The 24,678-nt window shown below is 36.7% G+C and overlaps 1 pseudogene; it reads left to right on the top strand.

Annotated features, from left to right (window-relative positions):
* The first annotated feature begins 1,612 nt into the window (after positions 1-1,612).
* On the top strand, positions 1,613-3,123 carry LOC110196766 (casein kinase I pseudogene; annotated as a pseudogene).
* The last annotated feature ends 21,555 nt before the right edge of the window (positions 3,124-24,678 follow it).

Below are 24,678 nucleotides of genomic sequence, written 5' to 3'. Positions count from 1 at the left end.
TTCTGACTTCAGGGCTGGTGCTTTATCCACTGCATGCCACCTAGTTGCCCCTAGAATACACCCAATTTTTATGAGAAAGGGGAGAATGTAATTTACAGAATGACCCTTGATTTAATTTGTATAAGGCACTTCCTGGGGAAGAAACTCAATTAGATCATGTGCTACTCAGCAACCCCTCTGAAAACTTCACAACAAAGCAAAAACCTTTTTATTTATTTATTTATTTTATTATTATTATTTTAGATTGCTTATAGCACTAAGAGATTTTGACTTGCCCTAGTTCTCACAAGCTTGAACCCAGGTCTTCCTGGCTTCAAGGCTGTGCTCTCTAGCCACTTTGTCTGGCTGCCCCAGTTGACATGGAAACACACAAAATCAGATTTTACGCTCAGAAATCTTTAACCCTGAAAAACTTTAGAAGAGCTTCAGGTCGAGGTTGCCTGAACTCTTAAGTCCCTTCCAACTTTGTGAGCTGAGTCACTCACAACAGAAGAGCTCCTTCACTCTCCATTGATTGGTATATATTCTCGTATGCATTTCTTTGATTTCTGTTTTGCTTACTGACTTGGACTGGAGAAAGAAATGGCAAACCACTCCATTATCTTTGCTAAGAAAACTTCAAATGGAGTCATGAAGAACTGGACACAACTCAAACAACTTAACAACATAGCTGACTTGGATAAACAGATTTCTTTGCCCCCTACCCTGAGTGTTTGTATAAACACGCATACGTTATGTATGTACATGTGTATATGTACATATGTACAAACACATATATACACATAGATGTCAATATTTAATCAAAATTGACTGTTTTTCATTAATCATAATTTTAATTAATCAATATCTAATCAAGGGGTAGTAAGTAATAAGTGGGGATGTTAAAGAGCAAGGTTCACTTCCGTAATACATCTTGCCCGAGCATTCCACTCCCAGTGACCTACTTTAGGACTTCAATGGGAAGGCAGCACTTTTCTACACTATGATTTTTTAGTTCTATTCCACTCTCCCAATCAAAACCTTTATCTATTTGTGCCTTCAAATGCAACTGGGTTTAATCACAAACCAGAGCTTAGTTAACTAACAAGCTCCCAAATATCCTTTCCTTTTGAAAGCAATCAGTACTTAAAAAACAAACCAACAAACAAACGAAAGCCTTCACTCTCTGGGTCTCAGTTTCCTCATCCCCAAAAAGAGAGGACTGGGCTGGATGGTGTCCAAGGTCTAGCCCACCTCAGGTTCAGTGAGCTAGTTGTTTCAGGAGCACCTAGAGCAGAGTGAGAGAACAAAAGCAGAGGAGCCCCGGTAACGCAGCCTTCAGCGGGCTCCATGCGCACACTTTCCCGGGCTGTATGGCCCGCCCCCTGTAGCTCCCCCACCCCCTCAGCTCGCCCCGCCCCCCTGCAGCTGCCCCCGCCCCCTGCAGCTCCCCCTCCCCCACCACACCCTCGCCGCCCTCAGACGCGGCCCCTCTTTTACGGCAGAGGCGGCTGCGCTGGGGGCGGGGGAGGGCGTGTTCTTAGAAATGGATCTAGTTCAGCCAGAGGAACAAGATGGCTGCCACGGCAGAGTGACCTTGCAGGTGGCAGGCGGGTGGCCGCCGGTGGAGGCGGCAGCAAGAAGGAAGGAGAGCGTCCATCCACTCCCCGGCTTCTTTCAGCCCCAGGACGTCCCCCTAGAAGCATTCCGGATGAGGCAAGGCTGGCGGTGAGGGGCCAGGGCTGAACCCGCACACGCTGCTGCTGCCGCCTCCTCCAGGCAGCCGTCAGACCGAGCATTCGGGTCCCCGCTGATTCCCCAGCCGCTCAGCCACCGCCCCAGCCTCCCCACCTCTCCTCCTGCCATCGCCTGACCATGTCTGTGGCCAGCAAGAAAAGCACCAAGAATGCCGAATTAATTTTCGGAGGGAAATACAAGCTGCTGAAGAAGATCGGGGCCGGCTCCTTCGGGAAAATCTATCTGGCGGTCAACGTCTCCAACGGCGAGGAGGTGGCGGTGAAGCTGGAGTCGCAGAAGGCCCGCTCGCCCCGGCTGCTGCACGAGAGCAAGCTGTACAAGGCCCTCCAGGGCGGCGTGGGCATCCCCCACATCCGCTGGTACGGCCGGGACAAAGGCTACAACGTGCTGGTCATGGACCTCCTGGGCCCCAGCCTCGAAGACCTATTCAACTTCTGCTCCCGCAAGTTCACCATGAAAACCGTGCTCATGTTGGCCGACCAGATGATCAGTAGACTCGAGTACGTGCACGCAAAGAACTTCATACACAGAGACATCAAGCCAGATAACTTCCTCATGGGCACTGGCCGGCACGTCAATAAGTTATTCCTTATTGACTTCGGTTTGGCCAAGAAGTACCGAGACACCAAAACCAAGCAGCATATCCCCTACAGAGAAGATAAAAACCTCACTGGCACTGCCAGGTATGCCAGCATCAATGCACACCTTGGCATTGAGCAGAGCCGTGGGGACGACATGGAGTCCCTAGGGTACGTGCTCATGTATTTTAATAGAACCAGTCTACCTTGGCAGGGACTCAATGCTGCGACAAAGAAACAAAAGTATGAAAAGATAAGCGAGAAGAAGTTGTCCACTTCTGTTGAGAGTTTGTGTAGGGGTTTCCCAGCAGAATTTGCCATGTATCTCAACTATTGCAGGGGCCTGCGATTTGAAGAAGCACCAGATTATTTGTACCTGAAGCAACTATTCCGTGCCCTTTTCAAGACTCTGAACCACCAATACGACTATACATTTGACTGGACAGCAATAAAACAGAATGTGGCCCAGCCAGTAGCCACTTCCAGCGGGCAGGGTCAGTAGGTCTAAACCCTCAGGGATTTCTAAGCATGAAGAGAACAGATGAAGCCGGGCAGATCGTTGGAGCAGAATTTATTGCTCCCCAAACATCGACGTTTTAGTTCATTTGTGCACTTGCCAGTGGTTGTGGGCAACCATTTACTTGACGTAAAGAATTTAATTTCAGTGTAAACTGGCTCTGGGCAATTGTAGCCACCATAATTGTGAATATTAACTGAAAGAATGAAACATGGTGTCCAGTTTTTTTGTTTCATTTTATAAGTGAAAAAAAAATTAAATGGTTGACACAAGTGTTGGAGAAATTGTGAATATGCCTTTTTTGTTACCTTTTCATTTTGAAAATAGTGCTTTGAGATCTTATTTTCAAAGATTTCATGAACAATCTTTAGGAGGTTTTGACGTTTTGATAATTGTAAATACTCAAAATTGTGCACTTTTTAGTGTTTTAGTGTTTGAAAGTTGTTAATTGAAACTTTTTTTTTATGATTTCTGTGTGCATGCCAACTGACATGGTAACGACTGAAGATACAGTTTTTAAACATGAAACAGCATATAAAGTGAAGACTTAAAACTTAAGTGTACTAGATTATCTTTAGGACTGCATTAATTTTATAATGTTCTTGGTATAAAAAAGAAAAACAGCATATTTGTTAACAGAAATTTGGTTAAAATCTTACAACTGAGCCTGTATGCAGGTTGCTTAGATAAATGTAATCACCATAAACATTTAAAACCATGGATGTAAGTTCTTTCTGAAGTCATATAGTGGTGACCTATGTCTTGGAAGCAGAATCAGTACCTCTGTACAGGCCCACCTTTTGCTTAGTTTCCCATCTTGGGTATGGGAATATCCTTGGATGACACAGTGGTTAGCATTGTGCAGAGATATGCTCTTCACTACACCAAGTAGCAATGGCCTTCTCACATCTCTATCTCCTTTCCACTGGCAGAATTCAGGCTCCTATATCCTCTGTTATATGTATAGCTTTTTAAATAATTTTCATTGACCCTTGTTTCTCCTCATTGCAATCTGTCTTTCACACAGCTGCATTAATAATAATGATATAGATCATTATAGTCTTCCTAAAGCACAGTTCTGACCACATCAGTCTCCTGCTTAAAACATTCGAATGGATTCTCATTGCCTTCAGAATAAAATACACAGTCCTTAACCTGGCATTTAAAGTCTTATAAAACCTGGCTCAAACCTGTGCTTTCCGCTTTATATTTTGGTTTGCCATCTCTTTAGGTATTCTGTTTCAGCTACTAGACTATAAACTGTTCACCAAATGTGTCTTTGCTTCTTCTAGCACTTCTAGCACATTGTCTAATACTTTGAATGCTCTCTCTCCATATCTGCACCTATTCAAATCCTTATATTTATTCAAGGTACAGCTCATGTCCAATCTTTCTCATTGAACACTTCCTCATATCCCATAAGGTCATCTTTTCTGACTCTTTATATGAATCTCTCTCTCCCCTTCTCTTAGCAAGGCCATTTTTTTTTTTGCATAGTTGGTTGTGCATATGTTTTATCTCCTACGTTAAACTAAACTTATTGAAGTTTGGGTCTGTGTTGTTATTCATCTTTGTATGTCCAGCATTTAGCATGATGCCTTGCACATATCAAAGACTTAATAAATAATTGTGACAGTTTAGTGAATTGAATTGAATTGTTTATGACACAGGAACCTTTTTTTCTGTCAACTGGAGATGTCCTTCCTTCCCCCAGAATACTATGCTAGCTGTGAAAATGCAAAATCTTTATTGGTAGGAATGGCAAATTTTGAGATTTTTCTCCATGTTTATTTGGGTCTATCCCCTGGAAATGGCAGAGGGGGATAGTACCTGTGAGTTCTTTTATGCTGCATGATGAAAAAATTACATCTTATATGTCCTTAAATAATGATATTCACGTCCTGGTATTAATGCCATATCATCAATATGGACTATTTGGTTAGACATTTTTTTAAAAAAATTTCTTACATATAATAATACTCTTCATATAATAGGGATATACATCCTTTAATTCTTCTTTTACAATTTTTATCCTGTACCATTGTCCTGATTCCATTGACTCAATTTAACAATTTCTCCCACTCTTATCTTCAAGTCAATCTTTTTTCTTCTCTATTTACACTGAATAAAGGACCTATATTGATGTGTATGGTGTCTGTTTGATCTCTTGGATCAACTGATTACAGGTTGATTGCTAAGGACTGGATGGGAACATCAAATGACCAACTTGTTCATCAAGATAACTTTAAATAAGTGATAACAAGTTGTCAGTCCAATATCTTCCAGTCATCTTAAAAGCCAGATCTAATTGATTATTCAGTACTCTGATCCTTTGTCCCAGTTTGATTCTGAAGATGGTTGAGGACCAGAGGTGAGGGAGATGTAATCAGATTAGTTCTTTTTTTGTTGTTACATAAGCCTAATACAAGTGAATCATTAGTGATGTTTAATGGAATTTTAAAGACAGCATTCAAAGTACTTATGAAGGCCCAGGACGTGCTATATTTTAGTTACTAATGTTGACAAAAAAAATCTAGCCAATATTTATGAAATAATATAAAGTAAATTAAGAAAAATCAGACTCAGTATTGCTATTTGTGGTCATTCTATATTTTAAATGCCAGGACCTAGAAGAATGTTGTCCACGGGTATCTTTCATATTCCTACACAGTAAATCCAAATTCCTGAATAGAAACATTGATGTTCTGTTTAGAGGTTCATAACATGATGTCCATGAATTTAAAATGTTTTGGTAACTATTTCAGTACAATTTATTTTCTTTGTGGACCCATGCATTTAAAATTGTTATTCTGAGAAGGGGTTCATAAGCATCATCAGACTACTAAAAGGGTCCATCATACAAAAAATTTGTTTATCTCTTGAGAAGTCAGCCATATGGTTGATTATTTAGGTATAAAGGAAACAATATAAGGACCCTGAAAAAAGAGCCAAAATTCATTGTGACAGTTGTTAATAAAATGCCATCTACTTGAAAGAAGATGTTTACAAGACTAGGTAATGGGCACAGACAGAAAAAAGTGAGGAAATAAATGAACAATTGATAAATACTGATGTTTATTTTTGTGATGTACTATACTAGTTTACAAAAAGCATATGAGCTTTTAGACCTGTTTTAACCTTGCTAACTTGGGTGTGCACATGCATAATTTGTGTAAGTGGCTGGACAGAGGAGATGATAAAGGCAAGCTCTGTTTTTGTTTTTGTTTTTTCACGTAAATTAGGAGCTTTAAATTAGCAATTATCCTTCCTTTAGGATTACTAACAAAGGAGGACACCAGTTGAAACAAAATATGGTTTCTCTTAGACCAGAGAATTCCTGGCCCTTGGGCAAATCCTAGTATTTGTAATTAATGATGTTAGTGCAACTACTTCCCACCTACAATATGATGTCCTATGATATTCAAGTTAGGGACCATAGCAATATGTATGTAATGAGTCCTGCCAAGTATGTTAGGATTACATCTGGGGAAGAATTATAGTCAATATAGCTGGACCATCTTTGCCCTTAGGAATCAACTGTGTCAGAATCAGGCTAAAAAGTTTTGGGTTATAACCACTAATGTGAAAGGATTACTTAGTGGTGATTATCTGCTTGACTCCAATTTCCAGCTTTCTTAGGGAAGATATTGCAGTGTGGGAACTGTTTATACAGTCATGATACTTTTTTTTTTAAAGATTATTGATAGAATTTTTGACAGAATAGAAACTTCACAACTCAAATTCAAATAAACTTCCTCATACATTTCCCCAAAATGGTCAAATAAATCAAAGTGAGGCTGATAGTATAGTTTGTCTGTGGTTGATAGTACGTGTCACTTTCCGTTTTTATAGTTTGCTAATTGTTGGTAGAAAGTATGTATAATTTATTTTTTGTAATTTAGTACTCTCATTATCCATTATAATTGACTGAACATTATTGCCTCTTAGCATTGGCTTTATTTGCATTGTTGAAATCACTGCATATATACATACATTATTTTGCCTTTGATTTCTTCACTCTTTATCACTTCATGTGAATCTTTCATTATTTATTTAAATCATAGTATTTTCATTTCTTATGGTGCAATAATGTTCCTCGTGTTTTTTCAGCAATTGCCTGAGCGTTGGGCTTTTTGGTTTCCAGTTTTTTATTATCATGATTAATACTATTCTGAATGTTTTTGCATTCTCTGGGTCAAAAAAGGTACAAATAATTTAGTATCACCTTCTCTTACATAATTCTAAACTCTTTTCAAGGAATAGTTGAAGCAACTCACAACTCTACCAGCAGTGAATAGGACAGTCTTGCAAGACCTCCTACTCTAAGGAGTTCCACATGAAAAACTGTTGGGAATTTCTTTTTCAACTAGCTTTTCGGGTGAGTTTGTATTCTTAATCTCTAAGTCAGATCCTTAGATAACATAAATAGAAGAAAGGAAACTTCTTAACCTTGTTTCTCAGGTGAAAGGTCTAGAGCAATGGTTCTAGACAAGGAATATTAGGTCCTTGTTGTCTAGTATGTGTCTGAAACTTCTTTTGTCCCTGCTATCAAGGGACTTCCAGAAGAAAAGAATAATCTGCCGATGACTTCTTGTGACTCTGTTTCAGGATCAAAAGTTACACTCTCATATCCTAGGCAAAAGAGATATTATAAATAATATTAGAGGTCTTTGTTGCAGGCTGACAAATTTATAGTTTTTATTCTTGTCTTATATTTGCTTAAAGTCAGTGTGGATGAGTCTGCATTACATATGTAATCTGTCTGCTATTAGAGTGATTACCCTTGGTACAATTACTAGGATTTACCCAGGGGTCAGGAATTCTCTGGTCTAAGAGAAACCATATTTTGTTTCAATGGGCATCCTACTTGGTTATTATTCCTAAAGGAGGGATAATTGTAATATAAGGGTCCTGATGTACATGAAAGAAAAGACAGAGCTTCCCTTTATCATTTCCTCTATCCAGCCACTTATACAAAGCTAGACAGCCAGGGCCTTATGACCCAAAATACCCTTACTATATCTTAAGGGACAGGAAACAAAGGACTTTCATTTATCATCCCATGCTTGACTTTTTAAATTTGATTTTCCTGTTTGAATACTCAGGATTTTTTTTTAACTTTTGATTTATAGTTTGTGATGGAAGCTTCTCTGGAGTATAATTTCTCATTCATTTTTGCCACTTCTTAATTGGGTTTAATAGACTAATGATTTTAATTATCTGTTAACGCTGGTGTTGTGTGAGCCCACCCAAAATTTAAGGATAAATATCTTGTGTGTGTGCACGCACGCATTCTTTGCATAGCTTATATGATATTAAAAGTTTCTAATTTTTACTCAAGGATTAATAGGACATCAAAATAACAAATTTAATTTAAATCTTATTTAAGGTTTTTTTTTCTCAGATCTTCATGTAATATAATCATGGTATATCATTCCATTAAGTAAAGAGTATCAAATTGAGGATGTCCCTCTGAACTTAGAGTTTTTCCAATATAACAAAACACTGGTTCTGGCCCTTTCCCATATTTAAAAGAAGTAAATTGCTTTGCATTTCTTCCTCTTGCCTCCCCTACTATGAATACTAACTCCATCTTTGGAGGAGTCATAGAACAAAGGGTCACCATGAGTGAGCTACCCTGCTTTTTAGGTCCTTGTTATCTACTACCATAATACACAGCATCAATGAATAAGAATATATTGACCACTTCCTTTCACAAATTCCATGTGCAATAATAGAATGGTCTCCCTGCCAATGGTCAAGAAAATTTTTTTCTTAATAGTAATAGTTTACTCTTGCCATAATTTGCTGAAATCCCACTGACATCATTAATGAAAAAATAATTTCATGACTGACATAATTAAAGTATGGGTATATGCTCTAAATCTTCCTAAATTAAACTAGTCATTTTAGTCTGTCTCTAAGCTGAATTCTGCATGAAGGATAACAGGCTCATATGTCCATCATTAGACATTTTTCCACGGATATAATTGGGTCATTTATGTACTGTGTTGATTGCCTATTCAGTCTTTACCTTTCCATCTCTTTTGCACAACATCACATTTTGACTTACCTATGTGGAATTCAAACTTGACTTGTATTCAATGTCTAAATTGCTCTAATGCATTTATTTCTACTGTATAATTAAGTAGTAGAGTAGCCTGTGATAAACTTACAAAAAAGCTGCTCTCTGAGATTCCATAACAATCACATAATCTTAGAATTGGAAGGAATTTCAGAGGTCATCTAGCCCAACCCCCTGATGTGGATTCCTTTAATAGCATTCTTGACAAGTAGTTTGAATCTCTAAATATCACCAGTAATGGAAAATTAGCTTATGAGGCAGCCCATTCCATCTTCATAGAGTTCTAATTAGCAGGAAGTTCTTTCTTACATTTTTTTTCTTTTTTTCACATCTCTTTTTGTATAGTCTTTTCTCTCCACCAATAAATTTTATCCCCTCAACACACACACACACATACACACACACACACACACACACACACACACACACACACACACACACCACACTAACCTTAATCTGCCTTCTGCTTATTCTTTCTTGAAACATGACAAATATGTCTTATTTCTTTCTATACAACAACCTTTCAAATCTCTGAAGCTAGCTGTCTTTCCTAGTCTTCTCTGCAAGCTAACCATTCTTGGTTCCATCAAATGGTTTTATTGTGACATGGTTTCAAGACTGCTCACGGCTAAATCTATCCACCTTCTGACATATTCCAGGAGATAAATATATCTTTTAATATGTGCCATTCAGAAATAAACATCTTTATAGATGTAGTGTTCTGACTGATATGGAATGCAGTAGTGATTTTTTTTATTTCCAGAGGGCACCTTACCAGTTTTATGTTAAATATCATAAGACCAATCAAATGTGTAGTAACTCATTTTATTAAATACAGAAGTTGGAGTGTATGACTATATTTTTTTCTTGGTAGGGGAACTGTAGTTGTCCTAACATTCTGCTGTGGAACTAATCTTTTAAATTCTTAGATCTTAACAGTGGTAATGTGTTTTTATAGGCTGTTCTTCTCTATGTCTAGTAAATCACACACACACACACACATACACACACACACACACACAAAGACACATGTACAGGTTTTGCTCCTTTAAATGTAAATGCATCTAACACAGAGAAATAAAACTACTTTGGGGATCTTAAAGGTCAATGCACAGAATCAACTCTATTACAATAAGACTCAAAATCTATTCCTACATCAATCATACTTACTGAATAAGAAGCTCTGAAACATGTGGCTACAGTGGTTTGATAAGTCCTTTATTATCCTAGCTATTGTGTGATCCTTTTTTTTCAAGATCACCTATATGACATTCTCAAGAGTTATTCTTCTCCCTCAAGTAAAAGAGTTAAGCAAAATTAATTGGTACATTGACTGTCTTACAGTTTATAACCTAATCTTCACTTTCACAAAGAGAAGGGAAGACCAAAGCCATGATTGGTTGATGTATTCATCAGAGTTCTGTTGTCTTTCTCTGTTATTTTCCTTTTCAATTATTATGGTCATGTATAAATTGTTCTTCTTACTTCATCTTGAATAGATTCATATAATTCTTCCCAAATTACCTAAAATCTTCATATGCATCATTGCTTTGACACAAAAATCCAGAGTTTGTTTGGAAAATCCTCAACTATGGGACCCAATTTGTTTCAAGTTCCTTCCTATTACTAAAGTGTTGAAATAAATGTATGTATATGTGTATATACATATAAATTATATATTTGTATATACATGTTTCTATGTATACTTGCATATCTGTTTATACATGCATATGTATTACATATGCATGTGTGTGTATATGTATATATATATATATATGTATATATATATATATGTATATATGTATATGTATAGGTATATGTATATGCCTAACTTCTGATTTTACGAATAAAGCTCTTCTTTCAGATTCAGTTGCACTAACTGGAGATCCTCATATCCTGCAGGCTTTTACTGATAGTCTTCCTGCCCCTTAAGGATCAACCCTTAGAAGCAGCTCATAAAAATAAGGGTCAACTTGTTAAATCTTAAGTATTTTAGAGGTATCAAAAGGTAGAATGAAATTCTTCTCATTTCCAATAATGTTATTATTAGTAATAATAATAATAGTAGTATTTTTATTATATATGATTATGAATAATAGTTATATCACTTCATTCTTCTACCTGTGATTTGAATGAACTGAGATTAGTATTATGTATGTAAAAAATTCTGTCTCTGAATCTGTACTAGTCCTACTAAATGAAAATGTCAAAATATAATTTCAGTTAATTTTAATTAATATACTTGTTTTTGAGGTACAATCTCATTATAATTGTCTCCTGTGCCCTGCCCCCACCCCTGACAGTTTTGTTACAATGAAGATACTTCACAAAAAATTTCCATCACTAAAAATTTCATTTGTTGTTGGGTCATTTCAGACTCTTTATGACTCTATTTTGGGATTTTCTTGGCAACAACACAGTAGTGATTTGCCATTTCCTTCTTCAATTTGTTTGACAGATGAGGTAATTGAGGCAAGCAAAGTTAGGTGACTTGCCCAGGATCACATAGCTAATAAGTGTCTGAGGGAAAATTTGAACTCATGAAGATGGGTCTTGCTGATTCCAAGCCCAGTTCTCTATCCACTGTACCATCTAGCTGACCCCCCAAAAAAAAGAATTTAAAAAAGGAATCAATATTCAACTTCTTTACAGTAAGTTAGCAAGTAAAAAAGAATTGTTTTCCCAGTAGGACAAAGAGGAAGATAGCACACAGAGTCTAATACTTTATCTATTCAAGATCATGGATCTCTTTATGTGCTTTTTTCTGAATAAGTGGTTTGGAAAATTAGATTAGTTTTTCATAGCAGCGTATAATTTCAGAATGCTCTAAGAGCATCAAGTCTAACCAATTCTAAGCAAGAATTCCCCTGATTCCAATAGCTCAGCTTTTTTCTTATCTTGCTGGAGTTCATTTCCTCCCCATGCTATCTCCTCTCTGTCCATCATTCTCATCCTCATTTCCCTGTCACCAAGACCCTGGTTCCCCCTGCTCCGGCAGGTAAGATTTTGCCTCTTATGCAGTGGCCCAAGTCTCTAAGTCATTCCCAGGCTTTCTATCTCTTCACCAAGCCCAAAACAGGTTCCTTCTCCCACTTTTAGGAAATGCTTTGTATATGGTCTTCGCTAATTGTAATACAAGTTCCTAGAGGTCAGGAAACGTATTCCTACCTCCTAAGAGCATATAGCATGGTGCAAAAGAAAGAGTAAGTGCTTAACATTTCTTCCTTCTCTCTCTCTCTCTCTCTCTCTCTCTCTCTCTTCTCTCTCTTCTCAATCTCTCTCTCTCTCTCTCTCTCTCACACACACACACACACACACACACAAACACACACAAACACACACACCCCTCACAAGCTCCAGAGGTAGCAGATAGCACTGCTTGTTAAAAACTTGTTTATTTTTTCCCCTAATGTCAAGGCTAAATTAACCTTTTTCTATTCACTGTTGCTACTTCTGCCTTTTGGTACCAAACAAAGCAAGTTTCTTTTCTCTTGAATGTGAGTGTTTCAGATACTGCAAGACAGCTATCATGTCCTACTTGAGTCTTCTTTTCTGTAGGGTGAACCTGTTGAATACCTTCAGCTCCTCATAATCTTGAGGCTCTTCACCATCCTGGTTGTCCTTGTTCAAACACTCTTTAGCTTATCGATATTCCTAAAATTTAACACCCACAACTGTAAAAAATTCCCTAGATGTTGTCTGATCAAGACATGGAGTACAACAATATTATTTCCTCCTTAGTGTGTATACTATAATTCTCTGTGCCTATTAAGAAAATTTAAAGGACAATTGATGATTTTTAACAGAAAAAAGAAATGTCCCACAATGATGGGGAAATAGATTCTTTGAATATTAAAATGTTAAGAAATTGGCAACATTTTTGTGGGGTAAAAAATGATCAAATCTCCCAATAAGTCAATAGGATTTGACTAAGCCCTATCACTCTACTAGACATAGTGGAGGTACATAACAAATAGAAAACATGATCACTATTTTTTCCAAGCTTAAGACCTCATTGGAGAAAGGCATGAAATTTATTAATCACCTAAGTTGAATAACAGAAGCAGAGAGCCAAGAAGATTTAAAATTTTTGTAAAATAAGACTTAAGGAAGTTTTCCCCTACCACAGTTAAATATTATCACTAAAATTTAGTAAGAGAGCAAAACAGTTTAATCTGTATTTCTGTATCATAAACTATGGCTGTATAGACCAAAATGGTCTTTATGGGACAAGTTAGGGGAAAAAAAATGGTGGAAAAGAGGTTAAATTAATAGAGGCAAAGGAACTGACTGGAAGTTTTCTCTTCCCTAGCAATAATTAGGAAAGTTCAAAATGTTGATAGATTAAGAGGTTTGGAGATCAGAATTACTGAAAAGTAGATTTTAAACCACGAGTAAATGGTTGACTTCTCAGAATGAATCTTTTATTGTCTACTGGGCAATTGTTCTTCAAATTATACAATAACAAAATCAATTCAAATTACACAACAGTGAATGCATGTTTCTTTATTAAGTTGTTCTGTTTTTCTCAGGTAGAATTTGTGTTAAATGATGTAATAGTTACCATGGGAACTGTTCTTCCATAATAAGGGATTCAGATAGAGCTGAGAGCTGGTGAAAGCCCAATCAGACACAGGAATTCTATTTATTCCTAAACAAACAAATTTGTTATTAATAAAGAACCCTTCATGGTAAGTGCATATACATGCAATTGTGACATTAAAAGGGAAGAACTATAAGTCAGAGACAAGAACTTTTGACAATGTTTAATCTATTAACTATGAATAATAAAATAAACACAAGCATCTTTGTGGAGAGGAGGTTTAATCAAATTTTAAGGAATAATATTTTGTCTTAGTTGAAAACACAAGAAAATATCTTTTTTAATAATCCAGAAAACATAATGTACTTTCCTTGGTATTTTCTATCAATTTGACTAGCTTGTCTTGGAACAATTGATGTTAAAGCATCCAAAATAGTGGCTTTATTCTTTACGGGGAAATTCTCTGAGTTAATGACAAAATCACGTTTGGCTTTTGACCAAGAGTAGATTTAGATACAGTAGTCCCTGAGCCATTGTTATATTTCACTTCTGTTCTATATTTTCAAAAATTACACTCCTATGACTAATATTTATATCAAATATAAACAAAATAGTATTTCTAAAGATGCTGTGATCGCCTTATTTCCTATGCTTTCATCATTTTCATATTATACATGGCTGATTGGAGTGTTTTAGAGATTATAGATGATAGTTCCACCTCGGTGTAGTATTCCTCTTGTATACAAAGGAGCAAACAATTATTAGAGGAAGGAACAAACAGGCACAAAATGTTACTAGATGGCAGTGCCAGACTTGCCCAGTATGGATTTTAAGCAAAACATGCCTTTGGAACAAGTTTGTCATAGTAAGGGTAGGTTTCCAGAAAAAGTGATTCATTAGTGACTCATCAAACCAGCTGTACTGATCTTTTAGCTTGGGCTTGGCTTGATCTTTGTTCATGTCTCATATGCCACCCTACCATGCCTGAGCAGCTGGCCTGACTGACAGATGTCAACTGTCAAGAGGCCATATGTTGTGATGAGTTGTTTCAGACTTCATACTGCTCAGAAATAGTAATACAAATTCTTAGCCTGAGGAGATCTTAACTTCACCGTTTAAAGAAATGGGGATACTTCTGGCCAATCCGAGAAGATAGTGAAAACTCACTGACCACAACTGTCAGAAACAGTTGTAATGTAGGGTGGAGATATTGGTGGGATCAACTGTTATAGTCAGGTTATTCTCTGAACACCATGACAGTGATGATAATTGCTAGTTTTCGAAGCATTTCAAAGTTCTAAAAATACATTAGATATATTGTCTCATTTTAGTCTCACAATAAAATGGTACACTTTAGGCAGATTATTATTCACAGTTTATAATAGAAATTTTATAAAGGAAACTAAATGCCAGAGAAATTAAAGGACTTTACCATGGTCACACAGTTAATGTCAAAAATGGAATTGGAACCCAGGTTTCCTGGTTCCATATCCAAAATTCCATCTACTATCCACTATGTCATGTTGACAAGAATATCCATTCAAACTATACTCTCTCCAAAAAAATAGTCCTGAGGAAAACCTTCTTCTCCTAGATATTGTGTGCCTGAGTGATATAAAAAGACTGAGGACATTTTTGTAGTCTACATAAGAATTAATGTAAACATAAAATTAAAGCATAAAACACAAACCTTTAATTAAAAAATATTTAACCATTAGCTCAACTCTTTGAATCTAGCAAATAGTGTTCAAATAGCAATGTGGATTTAGAATGTTTTTAATTCTTCTGTAAGAGGATAGACCGAAAAGTAATCCTTCTTCAGGCTGCCTTAAGCTATGAGTTAACTTAAAAACATCTTTCTTTATCTTTTTAATAACTAGAATATAGCACTTTAATATGAAGTGGTTTTTATGAATAAAAAACTTATCTCAGATGCCTGGGCTCCTTAGAATCTTATAATTGTCATGCCTAACTTGAAAAATTAAATCTGATATTTTCTCTTGGGCCATGAAATGTTTATTATCTTAGTACCAGCCTATTACTGATTATGGAAATTCTTGTACAGTTGGCTTCTTGTGGAAATGCTTGAAGAAACTTATAATAAGTCAGTCAATTAAAGGGTTTTACTGTGTTGCACTAGACATAACCTAAAGACTTCAAAGTACTTCTTCAAGACTCAGGGTTGGGGGGCTTCCGTTTCCGGGAGGCAAGATGGTGGAGTAAAAAGGTAGTTGCTCTCACCCTCCCCTATCAACCTCTGAAAACCCAGAAAATATCACCCCAAAGAAAAAAAAAACAACCCTAGAATAGCTGAACTAGAAGAAAGATGGGGAACAGCAGTGCAGCAGCTCAGCAAATAGGTCTCCCAGTGCCTCAGCAAAAATAAGGGAGGCAGCACTACAAAGGGCCCCAGGGAGATAAGCACCCTGCAGCATTCATCTGAAAGGAGCTGAAGAAAGCAACCTAGAGTCTTCCTAAAGTCCCAGCCTTGCTGATTCCAACCCAGCACCAGGTAAGCTGTCAGAACCCTACAGCCTCCAACTGTCAACCAGGAGGAGATCCTGAAGCCCAGGTGGTAGAGCAGGCAAACACCAACACCTGGACCTCCAAGTGCCTCAGTGAGGGTGGGGGAACTGGTGGAAATCAGCCTCGTCACTTTACCTCAAAGGAATCTCCCAGCACATTTGCAGAAACAAGGGAGGCAGATTTAAAAGGGGCCCCAGGCAGATAAACACCCTGCAGCACTCATCTAAAAGTTGCTGAAGAAAGCTAAAAGAAATGAAAAGCAGGCAACCTAGAATTGCCTGAAAGTTCCAGCCTTGCTGATTCCAGCCCAACATGAGGTAAGCTGCCAAAACCCTATAGCCTCCAATTGCCAACATAAGAGGCCCCAGCACACAAAGCCAATGACCAAGACCTAGGCTCCCAACACTAGAAGCTTGGGTCAGTGCCCTCTGTTCCCCAGCAGAAGAGCTCAATCTCTTTAAAGGCCAGGGAATAAAGAAAACATGAGTAAAAAGAAACGTTCCATAGATTCATATTATGAGAGAAGTGAAGATCAAGACAGAAATTCTGAAGAGGACAACATTGTCAACATCTGTAACATCAAAAGAGAATATGAACTGGTCTGAAGCCCAAAAAGCCTTCTTAGAAGAGCTCAAGAAGAATTTTAAAAGTCTAATGAGAGAGGTAGAAGAGTCCTTAAAAAATACAATTGGCCAATTGGAAAAAAAGTACACTAAAGAAAACAAGTCCTAAAAAACACAATTGGCAAACTGGAAAAAAAGTACACTGAAGAAAACAAATACCTTAAAAACACAATTGGCCAAGTGAAGAAGGAAGTACAAAAACTAACAGAAGAAAACAATCTGTTAAAAACTAGAATTGGACAAATGGAAACTAATGACTCTATGAGAGAGCAAGAATCAGTCAAACAGAAACAAAAAAATGAAAAAATAGATGAAAACGTAAACTACCTCTTCTGTAAAACAACCGAACTGGAAAATTTATCCAAGAAAGACAATTTAAAAATCACTGGACTACCTGAAAATCATGATGAAAAAAAGAGCCTGGACAGTATCTTTCAGGAAATCATAAAGGAAAACTGCTGAAGTCCTAGAACCAGAAGGTAAAATAACCATAGAAAGAATACACTCACCACCTGAAAGAGATCCCAAATTGACAAACGCCAAGGAATATAATAGCAAAATTCCAAAATTACCAGATGAAAGAGAAGGTGCTGCAAGCAGCCAGAAAGAAACAATTTAAATATCATGGAACCACAGTCAGGATTACACAGGACCTTGCAGCTTCTACATTAAAAGACCACAGGGATGGAACATGATATTCCATAAGGCAAAGGAGCTTGGATTGCAGCCAAGGATCAACTACCCTGCAAAAATGAGCATGATTTTTCAAGGGAGGAGATGGATATTCAACGAAATAGGGGACTTCCAAACCTTCCTGATAAAAAGACCAGAGCTCAACAAAAAATTTGATCTTCAAGTACAAGATTCAAGAAAGACATAAAAAGGTAAATGGGACAGAAAGATACAAAATGTTGTTAATAAGGGACTGTTTACATCCCTACAAGGGAAGATGACACTTGCAACTCTTGAGAACTGTTGTTATTACACCATGTTAAAGGAGTATACATAAAGGGGTGGATATTAGTTGACTTTGATGTAATGATAAAAAAAAAATCTAATCAAGTGGGTTAAATGGATCCAAGTAAGTGGATTAGTCTGATCTTAGAAAATGTACTGAGAAAGGAGGAGGCAGACAAGGGTAAATTACATTACAGGAAAAGACAGAAAATCCTATTACAGCAGAGGGAAAGAAAGGGGGGTGAGCATTGTTTGAACCTTACTCTCATCAGATTTGGCTCAGGAAGGGAATAACATAATCTGTTGGGTATAGAAATCTAACTTGCCCTATAGGCAATAGGAGGGAAAAGGGGAAAGAAAAGGGAGGGGGGATAGAAGTAAGGGAAGAAGCAGTAAGGGCAAAGCAGAAGAAAAGGAAAAGGTGTAATAGAAGGGAGAAGAGACTGAAGAGGTGGTGGTCAAAAGCAAAACACTAGAGAGGTGGGGAAAGGAGAAAGGGGAAAGAAAAGCATAACCGGGGGGAAAAGGATGCAGAAAAAGACACAGATAAATCATAACTGTGAAAGCAGAATCATTATCTTTTTTTTCTCTTCTGTTGAGTTTTGTTTCCTCTTTCTGATGGTTCCTCCTATTAGTCCTAATTTTTACTTACAACTTCACTAATGTGAAAATATGTTTAATAGGAATGTAAATGTATAACCTATATCAGATTGTGCACCATCTTGGGGAGGGTGGTGAGGTGGAAGGGGGAGAAAAATTTTAGACTCAAAAGCATATGGAAGTGATTGTTGATAAATCAAAATAATAAAAAAAAATGCTAAAAAAAAGACTCAGGGTTACAGAATAGTCTTCTTGGGTTCAGAAAACATGGTAGACATAAAGGGAAACAGCCATAATGTCTTATGTTATGGGAATGCTGATAAAGAGAAAGGCTATTTATTTTAGTAGAGCAATAATATTTGGCCCAAAGTTTTTGTTTGTTTGTTTTTCATATTATGTCATACTTACCTACTGTGAGAGCAACAAAATGTAAAGGGAACAATTTTAAGTCAAAATAATATAATCCCTTTTGGGAATGACCCCAGATTGGCTTTTTAACCTTAGGTGACAAAAGCTCCATTCGTAGATACAGATCATAGAATTGTAGATAACATGGTTCCTTCTAATTTAATCCCCAAGTTCACTAGAGTCAGTCCCTGTGTTACCTATAGCACTACTATTCTAAATTGCCCCTTCTTACATACAAAACTAAGTGAAACATGTCACTCTAGCATCAACCTTAAACTCTCCAGTGATTGACCTCATGGATGCCCATTATTTGACAGAACTCAGGCAAAAAAAAATAGTTTTTGAGGGTCCACAAGAAAAACTTTAATCAGACTGGGAATGATTGTTCCTGAAGCAGGAGTAAAGCCTGTCTTCCTGAACATTTTCCATTCATAAACTCTATCTAAACACAAGCTTTTGATTTAATATATCACATTAGTTTTTAGTTCACAGTTTTTTTATTGTGGCTTTTAAAAAAGTTTTTTAGATACATCTTTAATAAAGCTATTTTTAATGTATGTGTTTGTGTATATGTATACATACATATACATATACGTGCACATACACAGATGTATATGTATGTGTGTATATTATATATATATATACATGTGTGTGCATATGTATATATATATATATATCCCACCCCAGATTCTTTTGTAACATAGATCTGCAGTTATACAAAACAAAGCACAGTGACTATGCCTGAGTCTCAAAGGAGGCAGTTATATTTCATTATCAGATCTCCATAATAAATGCTAGCTGATAAATTGATCTGACTTCTGATGTATTTCAGTGTCTTAAACATTTTGAATGAAAACCTTATCATGCAATAGAATTTTAAAATAAAAGATGTTACCATAAGGCTTTAGCATAAAGATAATTGATCCAGCCATTTTTCTCTATAGCTATGTATAGATTTATTGCCAATATTTGCTTACTGTAGCATCACTTAGTGAGAATTGAAAGACTTTTGCTAAAATTCATATACCTTTATATACTGGTAGGCCAGATTTCTGGAAACTTTGAACCCACAATAGAATCCCAAAATGGAATTAAGTAAAAAGAGTTCTTTGAATCACGAAGGACAACTGCCACAAAACCCCTGCTTTAGAAACATGTATTTTACTTCTTAGGGTATCATTGAAGGCTTTGCTAAGTATTGTGTAATATACATTTGTTAGTATGCTTAGTTAGCTGGGTTCCCAAAACAGAATAGAAGCAAAAAAGTAGAAGGGGGTTGCAGGAAGGTTGTGGAGAGGTTGTTAAGAGAAAGACAAACTTATTAGCAGGAGAAATGACATCTGGCAGTTTGATTTTGAAGGGAGAAAAAGAAAATAAATAAGATGTAAAACTTTATGATGTTCTAAATTACCAACGCTCAATAGCACTTAATTTCCACAAAACTTGAATTTGAATTCTGGCTACTGACAGAGTTGGACTAGATGGCTCCTTAGGTCTTTTCCATTTTTAAATCCATACCCCTGTATCTTTTGTTTATGAAGGTAGGGGAAAATATGACACATTTAAATACATACATATATATATATATAATATGTATATGTATACACATGTACACATGCATATGTGAATATATACATGCACACACACGTACGTGTGTGTGTGTGTGTGTGTGTGTGTGTGTGTGTGTGTGTGTGTGTGTCAATCTCCAAATTGAAAAGTCTTGGTACTTGAAAATGCAGTTCAAGTATGAGGCAAATTTACTTATTCCACTTCGTTATAATGCTATCTAAGAAGAGACATTATTGTAGCCTCTTAATTGGTCTTCTTGCCTCAAACCTTTCTTACTCTTTAATCAATGTTCTGACCATGTCTCTACCCTGACCAAAACATACCTTATTCCCTGTAGGATAAACTATAAACTGCTCTGTCATTTTAAATCCTTCACAGACTGTGATTCCAGACTATCTATATAGACTCATTGAATATTTTACTCTTTGTCACTGTCACATATGGTGGATTCCAAACAATTTGGCATACTTACTCATACATAGCATTTCATTTCCTATCTCTATGTTTTTTAAAAGGCTATCCCCCATTCCTGGAATGAACTTCCTCTTTAGCTCTTCCCCTCAGAATCCTTATCTGAAATAAAACTTCAGTTTGTGTCACCTCCTGCCTGAGGCCTTTTGTGATCCCTCAGCTATTAGTGATTACAACTCCTTTATTTAATTGTTGTGTAGATAGATAGAAAGAGAGATAAACAGATAGATGGATAAACAGATAGATAATCTTTCTTTATACATGTGTTTATGCCTTTTTTTTCTCCTGATAAAATATAACCCTCTTGAGGGAAGGGGCAATTTCATTTTTGCCATGGTATCTCCTGTGCCTACAGTAATGTCTAGTAAATGCTCAACAAATGCTTGTTGAGGGATTGATTTATTTAAACTAATATATTTACTAATTAGTTTATAAACATATCATTCCTGTAGTATTTTAAAATTTATTATTACTTTTTTAAAGTTTAGTTCTCCTGTGCTGGAAATAACATGGAGAATTAGGGTAGCTAGGTGGCACAGTGGATAGAAGGCCATGCCTGGAGTCAGGAAGACCTTAATTCAAATTTAGCCTTAGAAACTAACTTCCTAACTATGTGACCCCAAGGTGAATCACCTAACCTCTGTTTGACTCAGTTTTTTCATCTGTAAAATGAATATGATTATAGTGCTTACCTCCCAGGGTTTATATGAGGTTCAAATAAGAGAATAATTATAAAGTACTTAGCACAGTGCCTGGCACAGAGTAAGTGCTATATAAATGTTAGCTATTATTTATGGCCCAATCCCATCCCATTTTTCATTACAACAAGAGTTTTGATCTACTTTGTTTCTAACCTTGATGTACTTGCCTCTCCCTAGGCTGCCTGCTTCTGAGGGACTGCCATATCAATGCCATACATTGTGAGGACATCTGATAAGCAGCTCAGAACTCCCAGCCTCAGCCTCCCTTGTAGCTGGCACCACCATGCCTTGATTTATATAGGCTATTGAGCTTTATAAAACACTTTCTCCAAAACCTATCTCCTGTGAGATAGGTACAGGATTTTTTTCTCCATTTTTCATAGGAGAAAATAGACTGAGAGTAGTTAAATAGTTTAGCCTTTAGCCTATCATAGTGTTTGTCGAGCCAGTATTCAAGCCAGAACCTTTATCAACATTTAACTGTCTTTCTACTGTATATATATTTAGCCTCTATAAACTGACCATCTCAAAAAATAAGTCACCATTATTATTTTACACCAATATTCACTTTAACCAATATCACATTGTATTAATTAAACTGCCTCTTCAGAGTAAGTGATCTTTTAAATCCTTCACCCATGGAATTATTTATTAATCACCTACTATGTGCGAGGCTCTGTGCTAAATGCTGGGTATACAAAAAGAGGCATAGGCCATCAACTGATGAATCAATAAGAATTTATTAATGACCTAGCTAACATTTATGCTAGGCCAGTGATACAAAGGAAAAATACAAACAGTCCAGGTTCTTAAGGATCACATGTTCTATCAGGAGAGACAAAATATACACAAATAGGTAAATACAAGGTAATTTTGGGAAGGAGTGCATTAGGACATGGGGAGTGGCAGTGAGGTCTTCATGTAGAAGGTAGTACTTGACCTATATCTTGAAGGAAACCAAAGGCTCTGAGAGGCAGAGTTAGGACATGAATAAAAAAGCAAGAAAGTTTGTCTAATGAAAGAGTGCAAGGGGAGTAATGAACAATAAGGCTGCATGGGTAAGTCTGAGGCATATTGTGAAGGTCTTTAAATGTCAAGCCATTTAGATTTTATATGAAGCAGTAGGAAGCCACTGAAGTTTACAGAGTAGTGTAATAGCGTGGCTAGACCTATGCTTTAGGAAAATCACTTTGGCAGCTATGTGGGACAGAAGCTTGAAGAAAGGAGAACAATTAGGAAGCAAAAGTCCTCTAAAGAGGTGGTGATTAGGGTACTGGCAGCATGGGTAGAAATAAGAGGTCGAATGGGAAAGATTGTAGAGGTAGAAACAAAATTTGGTAGCTGAATTAATACATGAGATAAGGAAGGAAACAAGAATAACATGAAGGTTGAAAAATTGGGTGACAGATATTTGGAAGTTGGTTGGATATAGGAAGCTGGTGACAATGAGCTATATTTTGCACGTGTGGAGTTTGAGATGGGTATGGTTTGGATATCAAGTTTGAAATATCCAATATATCATTGAAGATTAATGACTGTAGCTCAGGAGTGATATTAAGGAAGAACACTTTTAAATTATGTTGAGATCAAGGATGTGACCATCTTTGTGCTTAGCTAAGATGAAGGGAGGTGTATGTCACGAGAGTTGAGAACAATAAAGAACTGAGACATTTAGGGTGTTTAAAGAAAGATTACAGTGCATACCCAAGCCTTCTAATATAAGGGGAGGAGTTGTCATGGAAAGGAAGACTGTAAGCTAGGAAATGAATTTTGTGAGAAAGGAAAGGGAATGACCTGTGGATCAAACATGGGGATCAGGATTAGTTGATACATTTCAGAATGAACCTAAGAGGAGAGGTTGTGGGATGTTGCCAACAAAAGGAAAATAATAGAAGGGGAAGTGGGAAGCAAGGAATATTCCATCTCCTACAGGATCAGGGGAATATGAGAGAAAATACAACCTGTGGTAGAAAATCTAGCCAAAGATGCAGTCACCTGGGGGAAGTCAGGTCTCTGTGTGTAACAAATGATTTCAGAAGCTGAGAAGAAGACTTTCAAAACGAAAATAGTTTGTTAATTGTAGACCAATGAAATGCCATGTATGAGGAATAGATAGTTGTTGTCAGTTCTGCATAGGACAATATGAAGTGAAATGGTGGACATTTTCCCACTATTTGCACCTGGATTTGGAATTAAAAAAGATCCAATCTAGACTGAAACAAAGGACAAATACCCTTTTGTAATTTAATTGTCAGAAATAGTTTAAACTGTCCAAATTGGTTAAAGAATTGTCGAGATGTTCACTTTACTTCTGTTAAATAGATTGCATAAGAGCCAACAGCTGAATGATTCCCAGTTGGTCAACAGGAAAACCCAATCTGTTGGTTCACGGAGCAGTAACTGTAGCCATGGCTCACAAGAATGTTTGTGACCCTCTGGAATAAATAAAACTTATTGAGGACCTGTGGAAAGCCTGGCAGAGTAGGTCAAGATAGAACACAAAAGTACGTTGGAAAGGCCTAGCTACCCTTAGTCAAGAATTTAAAGCAAAACCTCCAAGATTAAAGTGATACAAGGAACAAAGGCAGCTCAATGAAGGCAATAAACAATTCAATGTCAATCAAAACCTATACTGTAGAAGCTTGAGAATAAAAGAAATTAGAGGGGAGGGAATAATAGTTCCATTTTGCAGAGAGGAAATTTAGCCACAGAAAGATTAAATGACTTATGCAATGTCACATATATAATTTAAGGTGTAAGAAAAACAAATAAGCAAAATGACTTTACCTCAGTTACTTAGTGTTTTCCCTTAGAGTGGTTTATCTGGTTTATTTAAATTATCTGAATAATTGTCTAAATTCTTTAATTTTGTTTATGTGGTTAGACTGGGATCAAAGGACTACAATGCCTAATAAGCACCTAAAATTATATGCCATAGTAAAAAAAAATAATAATAAAATGCCCTAATTGCCAATCTTTTATTGTTTGAACAATTCAGGGAACTGGCCAGTCAACAAAAATCCTACAAGCAGCTAATGTTTGAACACTGACCTCCCACAAAGCACAAAGCTAGGGAAGTGATATCAGATTCAAAGAGAGATAGAGCCACGAAACTATAGATAAGAATTCTTGTAGGCTGCATATTGAATTAGAAAACTATATATTAATATTATCTTTGTGCATTTTAGAGGGCAGCTAGGTGGTACAGTGGATAGAATTCTGAGCCTGGAGTTAGGAAAACCCTTTTTGAGTTCAAATCTGCCCTCAGTGACTTACTAGCTGTGTGACTCTGGGCAAGTCACTTAACCCTGTTTGCCTCAGTTTCTTCATCTGTAAAATGAGTTGGAAAAGAAAATGGTAAAT

The sequence above is a fragment of the Phascolarctos cinereus genome, unplaced genomic scaffold (assembly GCF_003287225.1).
Source record: "Phascolarctos cinereus isolate Bilbo 61053 unplaced genomic scaffold, phaCin_HiC Scaffold_7;HRSCAF=346, whole genome shotgun sequence".
Taxonomy (NCBI): Eukaryota; Metazoa; Chordata; class Mammalia; order Diprotodontia; family Phascolarctidae; genus Phascolarctos; species Phascolarctos cinereus.
The sequence above is the reverse complement of the archived record's forward strand: the minus strand, read 5'-3'. Positions and strand labels throughout refer to the sequence as shown.